Raw genomic sequence first — 5,563 nt, forward strand, 5'->3', positions numbered from 1 at the left:
TTTGTCAAAACGATTTTGTCTGCCTTTAGAAACAAACTTAGCTTTGCTAATCATTGGTGATTGAGATAGTTTTTTATGCAAGAAACTTGCTAGTTGAGGCGTAATTTTTATATATTGATTGCTACTAGGATTCTTTTGCGAAGGAGTCTGTTGAGAGGGTTGTGGAGAGGGCTGAGAAGGTAATGATTTTGAAGTGCTGGGTGTCGGTTGAGTTGCTTTTGACAATTTTGTTGTGGATGTACTGACAAATTTTTTGGGAAGTAAGGTTTTAAATTTCGTATTCTGTGGGTCTGTTTCTTCTTCATTGTATTGTATGCCAATGGATTTCGTTGTTTTAGAGTTAGATACGGCAGCTGCATATGAAATGTTTGGGCGCGGCTGTGAATTTAGAAATTTTGTCTTAGCTTCTGTATAGGAGAGATTTTGTGTTACTTTAATGTTTAAGATTTGCTTTTCCTGCTTCCATTTTTGACATAATCGTGAATTAGCAGAGTGAGATTCATGGCAGTTAATACATAGTTCAGGTGATGTACATGACTTGAATATATGCCCCGTTTGGCCGCAGCGGGAACATGTTTCCTTCCCTCTGCAATTGTTGGTAGAATGGCCAAACTTTTGGCATTTAAAACAACGTAATGGATTGGGAATGTAAGGTCGGACTTTGCAATTTCTATATCCAGCTTTTACGTCAGTGGGTAATGTAGCTGTGCTGAAAGTTAATATTATGTGTTGAGTTTCAATAATTTCTGAACCTTTTTTAATAGTTATGTGTCGGGCATCAATAACGCCTTGAGTAGAGAGTCCTTCAATGATTTCAGATATAGGGAGATATTGAAGAGCTTTATCGGATATGACACCTTTTGATATATTTAGAGTATTGTGTGGAGATGCTGTTATAGTAACATTGCCAAGTTTATGAGCTTTTAGTAGTGCAGTTGTTTGTTTAACAGACGAAGTTTCCACTAATAAATCCCCTGAGGGTAGCAGTCGGACATTTTTAGGGTTTCCCATGAGTGATTCTAGTGATTTTTGTACGAGGAATGGAGACAAGGTAGAAAGCTTCTTTTCGGTAGAACTAAGTATTATAAATCTTGCTTGTGTTGGGTCGTAATTTGTACAATTTGAGAGGTTAAAACTAGGTGTGGGTTTATTTTGATTGTGTGAAAAAGTTGCTTTCTCCATAATGCAAGAGGTTGTTCCGCTGGACACTCCCATGCCCACCATCGAGCCCAACGAGGGGAACAGAGATATCGGCTCTGAATATTTCAGCCTCGGCACTCTGTTCAGGGTAGCTCCAGTTATAGCACTACACCAGAGGAATGTGGATCCGCCAAAACTATTATAGCTCAGGGGCATTCCAATGGCGCAGCACGTAGTCCCAAGCAGGGTGCTGTTAAGCATGCCCCACCAGCCGGTTGAAAGAGAGGGGGACCTATCCTCCTTCCACTCGTCTACAGTGAAGCATGGGCCAAAGAGCACGCAGTCTACTAACTCCAAGATGAAAATGCCCCCTTGGGCGCCACACTCGTATGAGAGAGCAGACAGGTTTCTCCAGGTTCCCCTTTTCCACCTTACGAGACGCAGCACACGGCAAACGTGCTGGTCAGCAAAAGCTAACGTTCTTAGTCTGTTTACTTTAGGGGAAAATTGGTTATTTAAAATTAATAGGTGAAACATCATAAATCAGGAAATCCGGCAAAAATAGTATAAAACAAACAAAAATCTAAAGATCTACCATCTGTAAATGATAAGCAGTGCTTCTGAATGAAATGAAATAAAATTCGCTCACTAGGTCAATATAAATATTTGATAAAATGTCGGAAACTCAAAACAGGACCGTCGCAAGAGAGAAATGGAAAAATGCTCAGGTCCAGCTCGGGGCCCCGGGTGCGCCGTGCCCGTCACACAAGAGTGTGCCCCTGGGGGAAATTTAGACGAAAAGGGTGTAATTAGAGTCAGGGGACGCCTACAATACGCAGAAATAACGGAAGATGAAAAACATCCCATTTTATTGTCACTGTGAAAGAATTGCTCATGGTGAAGTAACAGCTACTTTAGTACAGTTAAGATCGTATTATAAGATTATAAAGGCTCGAAAATATCGAACAATTGGGTAATTTGTAAAGATACACGGTTAAGGCAGTTTTGGAAAAAACTGCTCCACTTCCTGTTGACAGAATGAACATGCGTGCAGCATTTGATGTTACCGATATTGACTTTGCCGAACCCGTTTATCAAAGAACTTGGTTCTTACAAAAAGGCCTACATTTGCTTATTTACTTGTGTTTTCAGTTCGAGCAATTCATTTGGAACTTGTCTCCGAGTTACTAACTCAAACTTTCCTATTGACTTTCAAGAGAATTATTGGCCGATGAGGACTTTGCAGAACTGTTTATTCCGATAATGCCGCAACATTTAAAACTGTCGATAAAGAATTGCAACGATGGCTGAGCAAGAAATCTGAATTGCAGGAATATTTTGGCTCTCAAAAGATAGAGTGGAAATACATTATTCCCCTTGCTGCCTGGTGAGGGCGATTTTGGGAACAAATGGTGACATGTTTAAAGAAGATATTAGGAAAAGCCTTGCTTACATATGAAGAAGTCCTAGTCGAGATTAAAGCAATACTCAATTCTTGACCTTTGACTTACACACGATGCTTTGGAACCTACTCCATTGAATCCTAAAAACTACTGCAGTTATTTGCCATCCATTGCAGTTGCTGTATGATTTAGAGATTACATAACGTTTTTCTTTTGCATATCAATAATACATATTTGGCAGATGTTTTAGGGAAATTGTATTTAAATTCATAAGGTCGAAAATTTAATTAATTCAAGAAAGTGCTGCTAAATATAATTTTCCAGTAAGTAATTTGAAGTTAATTTTTATCAGGGCTAAAGAGAATAGAAGGGCTGGTTCACTCCTTTGAAGTATCTCTTGCCGCGCCGATCCTCCTACGTCACTCTAGTGACGTCACTTTGGCGCAAAGCTCGCACTTTTACTACAAGAACGGAGCGTTTGGCCTTGCTAGCTCTAACTAATATTGGATCATTTCTCTTTGCGAGATATTCTAAGACATTTGTTATTTTCTATAATGACTTTCCTCAGTTTTTGCAGTGAATTTACAAGAATTTAAAACTATTATCGAAATGCCAGTTTGCGCGATTGCAACTTGCAAAAATTCTGATATAAAAACAAAAGGAAAAAGTATAATTTTTCGCGTGTTCCCTAAAGTAAATGAACAACTATGTAAAGAATGGATTCCGAAATGACACAGTTAATATAAAACCGCAATACGTTTATTCTGTCGTAAAGAACTTTTATAAAAATTCATTATATAAATAGAAACCGCCTCGCTACTTCATAAAGAAAGGCAGGTGAAAAGAATTAAAAAATAGATAAAGTCAAAGAAAATTAAAATGTAAGTAAAAATTATAAATGAAATATATAGTATATTGTTGAAATTCTCCTGATTTCATAACATATTTTTTAATGTAGTTATTCTAAATATTTATGATTTTTTTAAAAAATTATATTCTCTTCAATTTAAATATCTATATATTATATCATCGTGAATTTAAATGTCTATAAACAATTGTAAAATTTCTAATGTCATTATGAACCTAAATTATTATTTTGTTTCAGTAATTAGCGTTTAAGGTTGATGTTTCCTAATGATTAAGTATGAACAAATTGCTATTAACGACATATTTTAAAATCAGGGATTCTAAATTTAACTTATCTTTATAAAAGAATATGTAGATAAAAAAAGTGTCGATATATGCCTTCATTTTTCTTAATAGTTAAAGTTAAAACTGAACTTTTTAAAATAAAGTATTTATCGCGTCATTTTCACCAACTAGCAAAACATTTTTATAAGTTTAAAATGGTATTTTTTTAATATAATAACCAAGCAAGTTTTTTTTAAACTATGTTTATGAACGGAAATAATGTGTTAATTACGTAAAGTTTGAAGGCTAATAACCAGAAAAAGTCTAACTTATTTTTACAAGAGAAAGATGCAAAGTTACCATATCTTTGCTTGCGATCTCCGAGATCTGTAGACACAGTGACGTCATGAGGAGGGAAATCGTAGCTTCAGCTCTAAGAGCGGAGTGAACTAGCCCTTGTATTCTCTTTAGCCCTGATTTTTATAGCATTTTATGTTCGTTATTGTTAATTTGAAGTTAAATGAACTTTTTAGTTCATTTTTTGGGGTGGTTGGGGGGAGAGATTGTAGAATCTGATATAATTATGCCACTCAATAGCATCTTATATTGAAAATGTAATTCAGAGCCACTAGAAGGCGTCTTATGCTGTAAATGTAATATAGATTGATTTAGGAATTCAATGAAGGCAGATGTAAGCCTAATGCAACAAAATAAATTTTTGTTATTGTTTGAAATGAGAGCTCATCTTCGAATTTTACAATGCATGCCGGAAGACTAAATATGCAGATCATAATAGTAAAGTGTTATACTGCATAAAGTATATATATATGTATTTAAAGTAACAAAAAATATGGTTATAGATTAAGCTTTACACAAAGTGAAAGAGGAGAGATCACTAGGGTACCTCGGGGTTGTGAATCCCGTATTTACCTAAAAAGGTAAATCCCCTGAGGAAGATAGGTATATAGCTTAACTGCAAAACCATTGATGATAACACCATTTCTGAACTAGAGTTAAAGAATAACGATAAAAAAAATGTTAACTTCATCATGTGTATAATTATGCTTGGCTTTTACGGCAAAATTAGCTATGTATGTGCAGAGAATATAAAAGAAAAAATTTCAGCACAAATCAAAAATATGATGCATTTTAGCAATTCTTTTTAAGCTATATCATAAATAGGCATGCACAGTAAAAACATTCAGATAAATATTTATTACTCAACTATAACTAGAACAACAAACAGGATTTTACAAATAACTTCAATAATCACAATTAAAATATTTTCGCAAATTATGCCATTAAGATTTTTAGCTAAGTTAAGCAAATATATTCCAAGTTCATTGACAGTCTTAATTTCTTTCTCTCTCTGTCTTTTTTTTTTATAATTTCACTCAGGTTATGCAAATTCAAATGAAAAATAGTTGGAATGATAATATTCCAAATAAGCTATGACAATGCTTTCCAAAAAAGTAATTTAAAATATGCAAGATAAAACACTACAGGATGTGTGAATTTTTAACTAATAAAGGATGACTTGACTTATTTTAAAAATTCCACTAAGGTTAATGTTTTTGTATTGCATTAGGGCTACAAAAAATTTCCAATATCTAGTAGTACTAAGAATAAAAAGGTAGAGTAGTTATCTTCCAAGAAAACATTACCTTTTGTTATGGCAAACTTAAAAGTTTCCAGTATTGTTATTGTAAAGTAAACTTAAAGGCTAATTATTCAATTTCTTGTCATTATTAGGGAATAAATTTTCTAGGGTAAAACCATAGCTGAACAACAGGGATGATTTCTTGGTCACTGCTATTGGATATTTTGAATATAGAGGGTAAAATAAGGACACATTGTTTTAGCAATAAAAGAAAAACAGACACGCAATA

This window comes from Parasteatoda tepidariorum, chromosome 11 (genome assembly GCF_982258835.1).
Source record: "Parasteatoda tepidariorum strain Cologne lab strain chromosome 11, Ptep-v5.0, whole genome shotgun sequence".
In the NCBI taxonomy this organism is placed as follows: domain Eukaryota; kingdom Metazoa; phylum Arthropoda; class Arachnida; order Araneae; family Theridiidae; genus Parasteatoda; species Parasteatoda tepidariorum.